Genomic DNA, 18,519 nt, shown 5'->3' with positions numbered 1-18,519 from the left:
ACATTAAATAAAGGTGTTTGAATGCAATCTCAACGCTCTCATGAATACAGACCATGACTTATGGTCGCATTAAACTACATTTTCAATTAATCTCTTGCATGTCATCTATTAATTCCGAAATAGCCTTTAAAATGCAGCAGTTTCAAAGTTCTGCCGCAATGTGTTATGATGAAAATTTTACGTAATAAATACAAAAATAAATTTACCACTGTTAAAGTTTTAATTTTTAATTTTGAAATCTATGGTGGCAAATTTAGGACATTTCGTTTTGTCGTGTTTGCGTACGCGCAGCTTTTGCAGCACCTTCCGTTGTGTTCTTCTGACACCCGCACAACGTGCCATGAGGAAATTTTGAATGTTTTAAGTGTCATTTTGGTGCGCGGTAACACGAAACTAACAACGTGACATAACGACATGAAACTTATTTCGCGTTGACGTGCGTGCAGTTAACAAAGAGTTCGTTTAGGCGTGTCAGCGCTCGCTCCACATCGACATATAATGTTTTGTTATGTCGTATTGACGTGCGTGCGGCTATGTAGCACATTTCGTAGTGACTTCCAGGCATACGCGCCAACGCAGGATAATTGAACATTATATTCCATCTTGGCGCACGCGCCAGCACACCAAAACAAACATTTTTATATAATTGGCGCGAACGCCATCGCGAAACATTTGGTTTCGTCCTTGCGTGTGCGTCAATGCGCCAACACCAAACTTTTGTTAATGGCGCGTGCGCGCGCCAGCACGGTATAGAATGTATCTTTCTATGTTTCACTAAGTCGCGTTGTTAGTTTTTTTATGCAATGTTAGCGCGCGCCAAAATGACACAGAAAACTTTCTAAGATAGTTATGGCACGTTGGCACTCGCGACAGGACGACAAAACGAAATGTGCGACATATCCTGAATCAGCCACAATAGAAATCATCATTACGAGAAATCGGTACTTATATACAAAAAAAAATGTTTGTCTAGAGAATTGATGCGTTTGTAGTCTTTCAGTATATGAATAAAGAGATGTTGTAGTGCCCCTGTTTTAGAATAAAAAACGACTGACAATCGTAACAACTAGGAAAGTTATCACTATTTGACCTGTACAACAAGATTCATATCCAGGCGGAAACGCTTTCTCCGGTGCACGTGATGTTTGATTCTCATGACATACATTTACACCGGGACACATTTCCCCAACGATATCTGGTAAGCTTGTCAGAATGGACACATCTTCGTCAGAATAACATCCTCCCAAAGACGTGCCCCACGCTAGAAGCAATAAGAGGCGGGACATGTTATCTGCAAAAGATAAATAAACAACATTCAAAGACACGGTTAGTAGTGCCAGGCGTACTTCAAATTGATAAAATAATTCCGCCTTACACACGTTGTTTCATGAAGATGCCTCGTATATTTTCCTCATTATTGCTGGAGCCGTATTTTAGTGTATTCTTCTTTGTTCAGAGCAAATACAATTTTTGTCTTATCAACGAAATAAAATGTCTTTCTTATATCCTTATTGCCTTCTATCTGTAAGGGTTTTGAAGATAACTAGAGTACTAGCAGTATCTTTGTTTTTGTGATAAGATTCAGATCTGGACGCACCAACTGATAAAATGACTGAATGAAACCTAAAGTTCGATCACACCGCTTAACCTATAAAAAAGGAAAAGGTCGGAACAGGATTTCTTAATGTAACATAAAATTCTGAAATATGCAATAGCCATTGCTATACTTATTGAAATTCTATCTCGATATATTTGTAATATATTTTACTTATAAATTGTCAAAGTAATATAAACTGCGTAGGGACCTCAAAAAGTAAAGGTAGATGTCATAATGCACCCTTTGAAATAAGAATGTATAATTATTCGGGCGGATTTAGGCTCTTCAGTCTTTGCCTCTAAGTGAAGTATTAATGTATTATTAAGTGATTTTTAAGTTAGTTGATAGATCCCTCAGTTAGTGACTGGTAGCAACCCAAGTCCCTGAACCTATAGGGTGGGGTGTCATAGTGTCAGCTTTAAGGATTATCCTAGCAAACTGTCTATGCTTCAGGCAGATGTACAATCCCAAACAGCATAGTCATGATCAAAATAAAGAAAGAACGTATGCATTATAATATACAGCTAAAGATTCCTTTGAAACGTATGTTTAGAGCAAATTGAGTAATGTTACTTTACATGCAATATTGATGCACAAATGTAATAGTATTGTATCATCATATAAAATATCAAGTTTTGTTGTTTGTGTGTGTGTGTGTGTGTGTGTGTGTGTGTGTGTTTGTTTTTTTTTTTTTACATTAACTTACCTCACGACTGATGATTTTTCTACATTAACCACCATATTTTTTTCACTACACCATTTTTAGAATTCATATGTATTAGTTTTAGATTTGTTTGCCTTTATTATTTTGTTAGAGCTAAGTAATTACATTTAAATGTTATGCTAGTTTGTAACTGTATTTGTAAGTGCTGTATTAATTACTGACATTTTGTATTATTGTACATATACTTGTATATAATTATGTTGTACTCTCCATTATTGGGGGAATAAAAGATATCTATCTATCTACATTTAGATATGATTATTGTAAAGAAGAACTGAACTATGTCTTATATGATGGTAATTTAATGAGAATTTCAGGACCAACTAGATCAATTTGCTTTCTTAAAAAAGTACAGCATCAATTATCTTATTTATGAGCTAATTATCTACGACTTTAACCAGCGCAGTTTAGTAGAAAAGGTTTTGAAATAAGCGATTGCTTTTTGTCAAAGATGAAAGTTTTGTTGAGGTTTTTCAAAACAATTCAATTAATTTAAGAAATACATGTGAAAGTGTCAAAATCAACACAATGAAGTGAAAACTTTCGAGAAAATCTTTTCAAAATGTTCTTCTGGCCTTTGATCGCCGGTGTACATGTTTGAAAGATTATTTAAAGTAATCTGCGGAATCATTTTTATTTACAATAAAATACGTTTCCGTTATATTTATGAATTTTACATTGATTTAATACTAGATTGTTTTATACATGCTGTAAACATGTATAGACCTAACTGAACTGATGTTGCCGTGACCATTTCGCATAGGTACATATATGTATATGTCAGTAGCAAACAAGCCCATGTTTGGTGGGTTGGGGATACTTTTGGACTGCGTCATATTGCCTTACCAGTAGTGAATATTAGATAAATTACTAATTTCCAATATAAGTTACACAGTCATACTTGTGCTCTTCAGCTCTATGTTCCTGTTACATATAACTTACGCTAAGGCCATCGCTTTTGGATGATAATATTTTCCTAAAAACTTGGGCAAACCCCTTTGTTATATCTACCGGGTCGTTAAAGTTTTGCTGCTATATATAATATATAATCTAAAACTGTTGCCGTAACTTTTACATAAAAAAAAAAACAAATTATATCTTCAGTGAGTAGACAGTATGATTATGTCAATTATTAACAATATATGAATGATGTACGCGATTTTAAATATGGTTCAAAGACAGGCCGTCATTTTATATAACGAATAAATAAACGAATGATGACAGTCTTCTAGATTAATTTAAAATAAATAGGAAACATTTGTCGTATTTTAAATAAGAAGACTTGTTACTTGAGTTACCTAGCAATCGAGAAAAGCACCAGTTTTAATCCTAAAGGGAACGTAAGGAACGTAAAATAATACCTTTAAAAGAAATTGTCTCAAAAGATGAACAGCTTCAGTACATTCTTATCAATCAAATGTACATGTATTCTAGGGGACAAGAATGAAGGTGAACCATTTACATATCCACCCCCATGATTTTTTGGCAATATTCTTGAGCGAAGGTTGTAGGCCTATACTAATTTTGAATATGAAATAGAAAACAATGATACAATAGAACGCAAACCAAAACAGTGCATGAATGTGTGCTGACCCAATGACAATATTCACAAAATACAAAAAAGTAAAACATTTAGGCAATAAAAACAAAACAAAACAAAACAAAAAGAATCACAATGGGGCTCCGTCTTTGAACGACGTATTACTTAGTGTATAAATAGTGTTAAAACACTCTTTTGCTATGAATTATTTCGATTCTAATACGCCCTTAATCTAAAACAGTAGATAAAATACAGTAGCGCTCTTCCTTGATCGCAACAAAACAGTGACTTCACCGCACGTTAAGCGGCCCCCTCAAAAAAAGTTAAAAACGAAAAAAAAAAAAAGAAAAAAAAGCCTATATATATACTCTTACATGGAATAGGTGCTTGTGTTGCCGTAACGCCATGGAGCTTTACTAGGACACGCTGTGGAACAACCAAAATGTCCAGTTCAGTAACAGTAGAGGCTATACCTTTCTGCCATTTACACATCATGCATTTATAAAATAGTATACAAGCTTATTCTGCCTAGTCAACAGCCTTAATAACTTACATTTAAATTCAAACAAGCCAACTTGTCTAGACACTTGCAAAATAACAGTGACGATCGGCCATTTTGTTGCAAAACGAAATTAGAAAACCTAAGCCGTTCTTGGCGTCTTTGAAATTATAATAAATGTAAGTTATTAAAGGTTGAATACTAGGTAGAATAGAATTGTTTACTGTTTTCTAAATGATGTATAGGTTTTGTTTTTTGTTGTTTTTTTTTCGTTTTAGGACTAAAGCAGTGGTTTGGAAATCTCTTTTTTAAAGGGGCGGCAGCCATATGGGCACCAAGACTGGACGGGCACTTAATGGTAGCAGAAGGCATGTTGTCTGAAACACAAAATTGTTAGTGTAAATTACTATATAGGTAAACATTAGTGGGAAAATAAAATAAAATAAAAGTCTGAAAGTTTTTTAGTTTGAAAGAGATTTGAATGTTATCATATCTAAACAGATCAATTACAAAATGTCCTAACGAAAAGCTTGATGTGGATGTTAAATGTTGCAGGAAAAAGTACTGATTTCTTTTCTAGTACGGCTTCTTAGGTTTCAAATGCAAATTCGAAACCTTTAAACTATGTGTAGCAAATAAAACGTTAACCAATTATAGTCAGCAGCCTGCCTGGTCGGCTCAGTAGATATAACAAAGACTATGAATGAAAAGGTCGTGTGTTTGATAATCAGTTAGGGTGTGTTTGACAAAAAAAATTATGTCATTCGTCGTCCTCCTTTTTGTAATGTGGAAAACTAACCGGTTCCCTTGGAGAGTAAGTCACTGCCATTGTAGAATCAAGAAGAACACTTGTTAAATTAATAGCTGAAATAATGTTGAAAAAAATTGTTAATACGCAATTAAACAAAAAAATATGGTTGAACAGGTATTGAATTAATAAGGCTTGGCCTATTTCCAAGATTTGCTGAACGGGTTTTGTCACAGACAGTTGCTAACTTCGATTTAACTTTATGTGGCGCTTATTTGTTCAATTCAAAAGCTTATGGTATTTGATATTTTATTCGATATGTAAATTCTTATGCGAGTAGTCGGATTCATTTATGAAAAAGGCATTACTCCAAATTTTCGCACTAAATTTCACTACCTATTGCATTGTTAGCTTTCCCGCCGGAAAAAAATATGTAGAATTTGTACCATTACAAATAGTTCTTTTAATTCTCCTTTCAGGCTTAAATAATGGACTAAAGGCAAAAATGGTTGGTGCTATTCTGAACCAAAGGAAGAACGACCTGCTTTAAGTAATAACCATCCTACCTCTAACGCATTATCTGTGATATGTGTGTATAGGAAACAAATAAATAAGTTTGGGTTGGTTGAAACTCTCTGTGTGTGTGTGTGTATGTGTGTGTGTGTGTGTGTGTGTTCGGGTTTAACGTCTTTTTCAACAATGTTTCAGTCATATAAACGACGGTGTCTACTTGTAGCAGTGAGCACAATGTCCAACTTTATAGTGCTGCTTCAATGGAATATCACGCCGTAGACACGTGACATGATACCCTACCTAGTCACATTATACTGACACCGGGCTGACCAGTCCTAGCACTACCCTCTTAATGCTGAGCGCCAAGCGAGGAAGCTACTAGTACCATTTTTTACTGGTTGAAACTGAATTGTATTCTTCATGTATATTTGCACTTCATTAAATACAATTTGACCTTTTGCTAGTTAGCTGCACCAAACATAAATGTGTTTTTTCCTGTTCATTTTCTTCTTGTACTTTACTGAAACTAGTTTCCGACATCAGTTTAATCAACATAATTTTGACACTGGGGGAAAACTGTCTATAATGTTAGCATGATTTAAAAGTCCAACCATTGGTTGTTTTTCATGTTAATATATGATCATTCTCTTTGAATTTTATGTATCTATATACTTTCAAATGAAAATATAGACCACAATTTGTTTCTAAGATAGTTATATAGTTATTTATCTATGTTTTTAAAACTATACCGAGAAGAGATTGACTGAATAAGTTTGCAAATAAAGCTGTAAAAAGATATCATTTCAAGAAGCCATAAACTCTTCACCTGTTACCTTTTTGTATAGCTGTACTATGCCAGTATTATCAGAATGGTTTTCACAAAGTTCACGTGGCAGGAATAAGTAGGTTACTAGATTGTGGTATAGGGTCTTTAAACTACAAAACAAACTTACAGAGAAACTTTTGCATGAATGTACAAAAATGTAGAGTACTTTGATGAATGAATAGAACTGGAACTTCACCACTCTTTTTTGTAGTTCAAGCTTTTGCCATATTAGTTTGACATGTTCGTTTTGTTCTGAAAGCCCGCCCGACAAGCTCAGAAGGTAGAGCACAAGACTTTGCAACGAAGAGTCGCGACTTCAATTCAAAGACGCAGTTTGTGTTCTCCGTGTCCATTTGACAGAAAAAAGTATGGTAAAAACAAGCCAGTACTGATACATAATCCATAATCACTGGTTAGGTTACCTTATATGGCAATCCCATTAACTACCAAAGTGTATCACAAATTTTCTCTAGATTAACAAAAAAGTGACAGAAATCAGTTATTTTGAGTCTCCGATAACTTCCTCAATGAATTAAAAGTGATATAATTCAAGAACGGGTCAATTTATTACAAAACTGTGACACACTCTTCAAAGAAACAGACTGCCATCTTTTTTATGCAATTTTCTTCATTTTATGAATTCAATCACTTCAGGAACACTGGTTAGGTAAACTGCCCTCCGTTACATGTCAGGTTAACTGCCCGCCGTTACATGACTGAAATACTGTTGAAAAACGGAGTTAAAGCCAAAACAAACAAAATCAAACACTAAAGTTGTGAATTTCTGTTCTTGGAAATAGACGAAATGTGTTATATGAACTTTATCCTTATGCTGCTCCTTGAACAAAGAACTTTCGTTATTTTTTTCTGTCAACGAATCACACTACCTCATTCTTCACTACCACGTATTAATTTATTGACAGTTTGTGCATTTTTAACACTTATTCAAAAAATAATTAGACCTCTACACCAAGACAGTCAAAATCCATTATATTTACCTGGTGGATATCAAAGCAATATAACTCTCAATAGCACTGTATTATTGAGCTTGAGGAAAATGCTAAGTCGGTGGTCCAAAAATACCGTGATTTAATTTATAGCCTGGCTGTTCTTTTCAGAAAGGTGTTATTGTAAACACATGTGTAATATTTACTGTTATCCTGCAAAGCCGTTAAACAAAGGTTTTATATTGGAACTTTTAAATTCATTTGTATCAACTTACGTTTATGTAGCATGATAGAGTTACCAATAAACAAGTGTTGTGTGGCGTCCGCTAAAAATCTGCAAGTGCTTAAAATTATATTTACTTGTCCTTTGTAAGAGAGTCCGTCCTTTTTATCTCTCATGAACAGACGCAATCAAATCGAACTTTTTTGAAATCTCACTTGAAATTTTTAAGTATGCATAACCGTCATGTCTATTTGTTGTAATGGTTATAGTCCGCATAGTCATGAGAAGTAGTAAAATATTTTATACATCGTGTGCAATCATTTTGTTTCACTACTTGAGATATTGACATTTTTCCTTGAAAAAGAATTACTGATTTCATTCAGTCTAAAGAAATAAAGCCTTTAATCTGGTTCCTTGTATTAAGAAATTTACAAATTCACATGGGGAGTTTTCTGATTTAATTAAAAAGTATAAGTATCAATAAAACATTTTGTGATTACTACTTACAATGCGCATTACATGATTGTGGTTTCAGTGTCAGTTTTCAGTGGCGAATTTAGTGTGACTGCTACTCTCTCTTATACTGTACTGGACCCGAAGCATGAAACTTAAGTTAAAAAGATACATGTATTTATTTTGAAACAATATGCCCATAATATGTACAGCAAAGTTCAAATACAAGGATTGGAAAACAAGCTAGTATCTTATATAAATTCCTTTCCAACAATGTAACTTTGAAAATGGCATTTTTTTGTGATAAAACTCTTCTTACATTTAAGTATAATTCAACGAAATATTTCTTTAATCTTAAGTCTATGTATAAACTGTAAACTAAGTAATGAGATAAAAGAAAAGGCTTCCTGGATTTTGTCATTTCAGGCCATAACAGATCACTACCGCATTTTGCATAATGCTCTTCCAAACAGCTCATTTTTCTTTTGTAGTTTTTATTGTGTTAGTTTTTGTTACATAGATTGACGCTGATTGTATCAAACTTTACTTCAATATTTTACTGCATATTATTTCATTGCTCATTGCATCAAATTTTACTTCAATATATTTATTGTATATATTTAATTGTATTCCGATAACTTTTTTCCGAATAATAAAGAAAGTCGTTTGCATTGCCTAAATGATACTCATTTAATAAACTGGCTCACTGTGGTAGATGAATATGGAAGAATAACCTTTTCATTCCGGATTATACCATGTAAATAGATTGAAAACTTAAATTATATACAAAAAAATTAAGGCACAATTAAAGTAATATACACAGGAAAATAAGTATTATCATATAGAATACAGAATAAAACACTGTAAAGCATTCACATATATCGAGCTCATAAAAAGCATGTAATTAAACGGAAATAAAATAATTTAACTCTGTGCATTTTTATTTGGAAAGAAACAAAAGATTTGTTAAATGGTAAAATATTAACTAAAAACAACTTACCCCCAATCATTGAAGTGTTTAGTATGATATGTCTAACCCTTGTTTACACACCAAGTCAACTGCTTTTTTTATGTGCGGAAGAGTTCTGAGGCAAAACCAACTGTCTGTATTGGCAAATTGATTCAAACTATATAGTATTTAAAGCAGTGTACTTAGCATGCGCAAAGTAATAGTGTCCATATAAGGATAACGTATGCGTGGTATCATGAAGTCATATTTATATAGACTGGTTCTATAAAAATGATTTTGACTGGCAGTTAACGCCGAAAATACGATTAAATGTTGTGCTACAATTAAGTCATTTGACGGGCGGAACAAAACTCCGGGCGCACTGCCATGAAAGGTCTGCGTTTAATGGATTTGTAGTCAAGTCAAATTAAGTCAGTACTTTTATTCAGAGTCACAGTTTACATTTTTTAAATACATGTGAACAAATACATACACATAAATGATAAAATTCATACGGGAGTGGTAATATTCATGTTTATTATTCTGAAGGGGAAGTGATCAAAACAAGAACACATTTTAAATAGAGAAATTGATATTATCCGATGAAGAATATCAATAACATAATATCAGATTTCAATAACGAATAGGAATAAGAAGCAAAAACAATTTCAAATTATATGGCACATTATTTTTGTTGTGTACTATAGAAGTATCTAGGTTTGTATATACTCGGTTTTGATTGGACGAGTTTACAGGGCGCGCGAGGATCACGGAATCGTTTAAGTTTAATCCCTTCACCCTGCATCATTTTTTCTCACTCAATTTGTCATTTGTCACAGGAACATTTTTCTTGATTTTGAATGGAAAGTACTGCGAGACTTACATGGCAGTGACCATTTTCCAATTATTGTCTCAACTACTTCTCATCTACCTTTGATAACCCTTCATGTTTTAAATTTAATAAAGCTGATCTGAAGCAATTTCAATCTTTATGTAAAATGATTTGACTTTGGAGAATTTCACAATTTTTTATGATCGGTTTTCTGTTATTTTATCCTATATTGCTGACAAGTCCATTCCGAATTCTTCAGGAAATGGTAAAGAAAAACATAAACCATAGTATGACGATGATTGTTAGACCGCTGTTCGAAATAGAGCGTAGAGCGGCCATTAAAATTCAATATATGGCAAACAAAGAAAATCTACAATCAGTTAAGATCTTAGAGCAAGAGCGCTCAGAACAATTAAACATGCGATGAAAAAGTATTGGCATTCATGCGTTTCTTAACTTAATTCTAGAAAATCGGTTTAAAACGTTGGGGATATGATTCGCAAAAATAGTGGTCAAGAAAAAACCTCAACTTTTAGCCATTCAACTAAATCAGATCAGTCCATTGCATCTACAAAAGGTGAATTTGCAAACACACTTGGTGACATTAAAAAAACTCTTCTTCAAACAATTATGGTCAATGTTTTCAAAATATTGAATGAACTAAAAAATAAAGCCTTTAAATTTTCATTCATATAATGATGAAGATTATAATAAACCTTTTTTGCTTACAGAAGTACTTGACTCTCTTTAAAAATGTCACGATACTGCAGTTGGTCCAGACCAAATCTATTATGAACTTTTAAAACACTTACAACAATAATCATTTGAGTTCCTAGAAATTTACAACATTACATGAAAAACTGGATTTTTTACAGGTTCCTGGAGAGATGTTACAGTTATTTCCATACCAAAACCCAAGAAAGATAAAACGAACCCAAATAATTACAGACCAATTGCCTTTACTTGTTATTAATTGTTCAGCAAGGAAATTTATTCACAAATGTTGGATACAATCCATAATCAAGGTCTTCGTATTGTTCTTGTTGCATTAAGAACATCGCCTGTGGAAAGCTTGTATGTCGAAGCAAATGAACCTTCTCTTTACACGCGCCTAGCAAAATTTTCACTGCAATATCCTTTGAGAGTAGCTACAAACAATTTAATCCTGCTCATAAAATCATTTTTATGCCCCACTTTGAAAAAGGAGGGGTATATTGTTTTGCAGATGTCGGTCGGTCGGAATGTTGACCAATCCGTTTCAGGATGATAACTTAAGAACGCTTGGGTCTAGGATCATGAAAGTTAATAGGGAGGTTGGTAATCACCAGCAGATGACCCCTATTGATTTTTAGGTCTGTATGTCAAAGGTCAAGGTCACAGTGACCCTGAATAGTAAAACGGTTTCCGGATGATAACTCAAGAACACTTGGGCCTAGGATCATGAAAGTTGATAGGGAGGTTGGTAATAACCAGCAGATGACCTCTATTGATTTTGAGGTCAGTATGTTAAAGGTCAAGGTCACAGTGACCCTGAACAGTAAAACGGTTTCCGGATGATAACTCAAGAACACTTGGGCCTAGGATCCTGGAAGTTGATAGGAAGGTTGGTAATGGCCAGCAGATGACCTCTATTGATTTTGAGGTCAGTATGTCAAAGGTCAAGGTCACAATGACCAGGAACAGTAAAATGGTTTCCAGGCAAGAACTCAAGAACGCTTGGGCCTAGTGTCAGGAAAATTGATAGTTAGGTTGGCCATGACCAGCAGATGACCCCTATTGATTTTGAGGTCATTAGGTCAAATGTCAAGGTTACATTGGCCAGGAACAATTAAATGGTTTCTGATCTTCCAAAACCATAGGGCCTAAGGCTTTGATATTTGGTATGTAGCAAAATCTAGTGGTCCTCTACCAAGATTGTTCAGATTATTTCCCTGGGGTCAAATATGGCCCCACCCCTTGGGTCACATGGTTTATATAGACTTATATAGGAAAAACTTTGAAAAACCTCTTGTCCAAAACCACAGGGCCTAGGGCTTTGATATTTTGTATATGACATCATCTAGTGGTCCTCTACTAAGTTTATTCAAATTATTCCCCTAGGATCAAATATGGCTCCGCCCTGGAGGTCACATGGTTTACATATACTTATATAGGGAAAAACTTTGAAAATCTTCTTGTCCAAACCACAAAGACTATGACTTTGGTAATTTGTACCAAGTTTGTTCAAATTATCCCTCTCGGGTCAAATATGGCCTCGCCCCAGATTTCATATGGTTCATATAGACTTATACAGGGAAAAACTTAGAATCTTCATGTCCATAACTTACCTCATTCAAATTTGGACCACATGTATAGTTTTGAGTGGCAAGATGAACTTGACATGAGTTGACCTTGATCTTGACCTAGTGACCTACTTTCACATTTCTGTACCTACAGCCTTCAAGTTTGGATCACATGCATAGGTTTGTGTACTGAAAAAAACTATGACCTTGTTATTGACTAGTGACCTACAATCACATTTTTGAAGGTACAGGCTTCAAATTTGGACCACATGCATAGTTTTTTGTTCCAAAATAAAATTTGACCTTGATTTTGACCTAGTGACCTACTTTCACATGTCTCAAGCTACAGCCTTCAAATTTGAACCACAAGCATAGTTTTGTGTACTGAAATGAACTTTGATCTTAAGATTGACCTAGTGACCTACTTTCACATTTCTGGAGGTACAGGCTTCAAATTTGGACCACTTACATAGTTTTGTGTTCCGAAATGGAATTGACCTTGATTTTGACCTAGTGACCTACTTTCACATTTCTCAAGCTACAGCCTCCAAATTTGAAGCACACGCATAGTTCTGTCTACCGAAATGAACTTTACCTTGAAATTGATCTAGTGACCTGCTTTCACATTTCTTAAGCCACCGCTTTCAATTTTGTTTTATACCTAAATGAAATTTGACCTTGATTTTGACCTTGAGCTAGTCTTGAAATTTGGAACATTCAAAAATGGCTCAGTGGATGGCGCCAAGATCGATCTGTAATCTCTTGTTAGGTTAATAGGTTCAAGGTCAAGGTCAGATTAAATCAGAATGGTAGAACTTTTGTTTACAGTGAGCATATAATTTCTGTTCCTTGTGCAATTACTGAATGCATCAAGGGGGGCATTTCGTGTTCGACGAGCTGTTGTTAAACCAAAGTATTTAGATTCGTACGAGAAAAAAGGCATTTTATTTCGATAATACAGAGGAAATTCCGAAAACACTATCATGGATTCTTACTTCCCCTACAGTTCTTTTTGATATGAAAACTTCCCTTTAAAAGTCTGAAACAAACCCTGAAATATTCAAATTAAAATACATTAAAATCAAATTAACTTACTTCACAAGTTTCACAGACGGTTCGAAAAACTATTTAAAGTAGGCTGTGTTGTCAGCCATCTTCATCGATCAAACGTTTGCCAAATAATGCGAAAATACTTTCAGCCGAGGCAAAAGCTATTGATTTTGCTCTAAAATTTATATCAAACTTTATTATCTTTTCCGACTCACTTTATATTTTACAGTCAATTCGTAACCGAAATAGTGTGGAAATCCATTCATTAAAAAGATACCCAGAGTTCATGCACTATCACGATGAAAAATGTCAAATATATTTTTCACTGATAAGAAACTTTAAAATGGGAAAATTTAATCAAAACATGAAATAAAAAGAAAATTTGTTTGTTTTACATGTAACATCAAAATATATTTCACCCATGAACACTATCTTGTGGCTTTGTCACTTATTTAAACCCAATGCGTAGATTTCTAACACAATACACACGACTTTAGCTAACATACTCGTTATTTTAACGCGGATTATGTTGCAGTATGGCTGACGACAACAGATGTAAAGAGTTTTTATCAAATTAAAACTTGTCTTAGAATCCAACAGGCATTTCTATTTAATACTTGAAAAACTGAATTCATTTGCAAAACCTCTTTCTAAAGATCAAGATCTAATATAGATTTTCTAAACCGTTGTTATATAAATATTTACTTCGATTTTTGTTGCTTACTTGGGCACCATATCGCACAATTACAAATAAACGTTTATTGTTTCTGCTTTTTAAGATTTAACAACGTGGTATCTCAAAACTATTCAAATGGTAACATATAATTTATTTTCTTATTTTCTCATTTACCATCGGTCAAAACCACATGAAGACGCTGAACAAACTCTGAATAGTCTGTTTTTTTCTTGTAAAGGGCGGACGCAGTGGTCCAGTGATAACACTGTTTGACTACGAAACCAGGGCTCGTGAGTTCGAGCCCCCGCTTCTCGAACTAAAAATTACTAACATTGGGATAAGAGTCCCGTGTATGGGTGCTTTACAACTAGCACGCTTAAGCACCAGGGAAGCTTCTGGAATTGAAGCGTATTCTGTATCTTGCACTATCTTCCCACTAAGATTACTAACAATCTTCTGGAGGAGTCATAAGATTCACCGGTGAGGACTATAAATAAACTTATATACAAACAAATTTATTTTGTATTCGAGCTCGAAGAATCTATAGGTTTATAATATTTTCTAGTGATTCTCGAATATCAGTAATTAGTGGTTTTAACTTTTATTGCGAAATCAGTGAGATAAAGTAATGCTTTGATGTCATAGATCTTGCTACTTTCTAACAAGTAAATGTAATTTGATGGTAAATCATGCGCATCGATCACTAAAATAAAAATGTCTTCCTTTTTGAAATTCCCTTGCCTTCTAAGTTCCAAAATAATTGATTCAAATTGAGATCTGAAACATGTTTCATCTTCGTAAGCTGATGACCAAACGATTAACACCTTTTTACTCCGTGGAATTTCTATTGAAAATTCATAAGTATATTACGCCCTGCTTCGACATCTTGGCAAGATTTCACTAAATACCCACATTCTTTTAGATATACGATGAGATATTGCTCTATGAAATTTCTGTCGATGAGATCATCCTCCGAAAACGATATGTATATATTATACACCCGTTTCGAATGGTCAAAATATTTGAATTTCGAATTGTCACAATAACGGACAATCCGTTTTGCGAATGTAAAATAAAAAATACTTATTCCACAATATGTAGAGTATATGTAAACCATTTTTATGAAATCTACAGCAAAATCTTCAGTGTCAATGCTGTAAATCAATGACTGTACGTCGTCTGTAAGCAAGGCTGATTCATTGCGGACAGTTTCAGCTGCCAGCCTTTGTAAATCTGGTAAGAAAATATTCGGAATATAATCTAACACAAAGTGATCTATCATAGGCTACAACTGTATACGAAGTGGATGAACGAACGTTGTCCAAAAGGCAGCGTTCTTTTTGAGTAGGATTATCTGATAATCTCCATAAGAGTATGCATGGTATACATAAAATGAAAGGTAACACTTTTTGCTTGTACCAGACGTTTCGCACGTTTTATTTGGTGGTCTACAATTTAGGCACACGGTGTGTGTTTGCATGTTTCATATGTGTTAAGTGGTCAAAATCTACCCATACTTCGTCGTCATTAAACTCCTGTGGCAGAAGGAGATTTTTTATGTAAAAACATGACCATTTTGATATCAAGAAAACATAGGTCTTGGGTTTGTAAGTTGGCAGCATACTGGTCAATATTATATACGTATGTTTTGGATAAACGTTCTTATGAAGTTGTCTATAGCCTCTATTAAATTCAGAGTCTTCAAAAGTTTCATTTATAATGTATAGTAACACATTCAGTTTTGATTTTGAAAATGCATCAATAAAAGCTACATCTTGGTATAATTTTACATCGATTTCGGTATAATGATCTACAGGTCTACAATAGGTATTGTTGTTGATCGCTTTAATGCTTCTGATTAAACCGAGTGGTGGAACAACGTATATTATAATCGTTAAAAATAACATTGACGATGCAAAAAGCAATTTGGACCGTTTCAGTTCAGGTTGTTTTATCATTGAGACAAGTGGTATATGACTGTCAAACCACAAAATAAATTTGAAGGTGTATCTTTTTTTTACAAACACAATCACAATCCATGTTGAATCTGGAAAATTCCATTGTAAAAGTCCCAATGACAGCAAAGTAGCTAGAACTAGAAGAAATCGCTCAATACTTTTTGACACTTTTGCACCGAAACAACAAATCAACATTTTCATACACATCCGTTTCACCACAAAAATCAAAATATCTAAAACTGTAAATGTACACAGAAGTAAAGAAGCATTACCAGCAATGATCAAGTAATGTATATATATCAACGTGATGAAATGGATCAACAAGCTTATAACTAATTGTACTTTATATCGGGCGTTCGTTATTCCATATGATTCCTTGAAAAAAGTTTTCAGTAAGTTTGAACAGTTTCGCAGTATTTCAAAAGTGCAATTTTGTATAACGTCTGCTACATTCCAATACTGAATCAAACAACACAGAAAAGCATCAAAATATATGAAATAGATAATAAAACATTATATCCAATGCAAAGAAGGTAGACTTTGGAATACATACAAAGGTGCGCGTACATTCAGCATTTGGCAAATATTTATACATGTATTAGTTTTAATGTCTAGTGTACTATGTTATCAAATAATTCAACTAGGCCTTTAAGTGATTATACCGCATAAAATGTTATCTAGAGCTGAATTGGTAGTTGTGCACATAAACAGACAAGTCAAATGGTTTATCGCGGCCAGAAATTTGTACAAACCGGACAGAAGTTGCGAAATTGTCATTTGTGCAGGAAAGAAGCGTTTACCATAGTGTCCAGTACTGGACAGGTATAGTGACCATGCACGGACACAGCTAATTTTCTCAGAGGGGGTCCGATCCCCTTCGCCAACCCACCACCCTGGAAATTTTGCACTTCATTTTTTGCATTCTGGGACAGTTTTATGGACTAACCTGTTAAATTTGGGAAAATGATAAAATCAAGCTTTCTTGAAGGTAAAATTCTTAGTTTTTTTTAGATAAATAATATGAATTATGTCGGGGTCGTATGTAGCAGCAGCCGCATATACTTTACATGCAGTCCTAATGTTGCCTTTTTCAAAAAACATTTTCTTTCCTTCTTGTCTTCTTTCCTTTTTTAAAGATTTTCCAGAGGGGGTCCGGACCCCCGGTCCCCCCCCCCCCCCCCTCTGGATCCGCGCATGGTGACATGTCATGCTTTCTGTTTATGCAGGTAAACTTGTGTTTGGTTAAATTTCAACAGAGCACAATTGTCTGAACAGTGTACAAACTCATTACTGTTTTTTCAGGCAAGGGTGGAAAAAAAGTGGTAGACAATGAAAGCAATAACATTTTTATTAAATAAAAATAAACAATGAGACAAACATTTCCAACATCTTTGGACGGTTCAAAAATCCCATGTTAAACATACGATAAAGCCCGAAACGCGTGAAAATGTTCCGAATGTAAATCGGGTGAAGTAAGCGCTCTATGTATAGAGTTAGATTATGCGTCTAGATTAATTAAACTGGGCGAGTCTACTTACTTATCACTTGAGGATGAAAAAAAAACGTGTTTTTTAAATGTGGCTCTTAAACAAAGGTGGCGGTTGAACTACTAAAAGTACAACAACAGTTAATTCACAACAAATCGTACGGTATGTTTTATAATCAGTAGAAGCTAGTCGTATTTACGCTTATGAGACCTGTTTCACTCACAAGTAAAGAATTCACAGGTCCATCATGAAATATTTTCCCCAGCGCGCATATACTTGTCCTATTCAATATGGCCGCGATCAATAAGCTAGAACGCATTAATCCCTGATGACTGGCTGTAAATATTCACTGTACAAATTATGCACTATACAAATGATAAAATGTAATAATTTTACAACAAACAACAGTTACTTTCATCGGTGTTAGCTTACATAGTGTAATAATATGGTAACTGTCACACTTAATTTGGAGATGGGGGAACCAAAATTGAGCTTCTAAAAACAAAGTATTTATTCGCGCAGTTGTGTTTTGGAGCGATTTTGAATTTCAAACAAATTTAGATTTGGTACAGCCCTGGGAAAAACTTGCAAAATGAAATAGAAATATTTCTATTAAGTTAGAATTACTATTTGTGCACTAAATTATAAACGACACATATTACATCATTTACAAATGTACAGACTGTTTTTAACTTGCCATACAATACAAATTATTATATTAATTACTTAATGACAAAATAAAAAAAAACAACATGATATGACTTTGCTGTTGTTGTTGTTGTTAAATAGTACTAATTTATACTCCACTATATTCTAAGTCCCAGCTACCGTTAAACTAACTATACCGTTTAAAATTCGTCTCCTGTTAAAATTCATCCTATATAGCCATGAAATTTTCAAACGAATTGCAAAACCACCTTTGACCAAATGTTTCAACATCAAAGTTCTTTCGTAACTCTTAATTTCGTACCAAAAATAGGGTAGTCAATTTGAGATTTTTCTTCAGTCTATTTAACGCCAGTAGATTCATGGTCATATGAGAATTTTCATAATCCCTTGTGGATAACTCAACAATAACAAAGATTGTTATAGATACATTCTGATTATTCAGATGATCACCAGTATATAGAAAAGTCGAGGAAAGGCTAAATCTAATTCGAAAGTTAAATGCCACTTTCATTAGATGGTATCATTTAATCACTAAGTCAGTGAAAA

Source organism: Mercenaria mercenaria, chromosome 1, assembly GCF_021730395.1.
Source record: "Mercenaria mercenaria strain notata chromosome 1, MADL_Memer_1, whole genome shotgun sequence".
Lineage (NCBI taxonomy): Eukaryota > Metazoa > Mollusca > Bivalvia > Venerida > Veneridae > Mercenaria > Mercenaria mercenaria.
Note: the sequence above shows the minus strand (reverse complement) of the source record.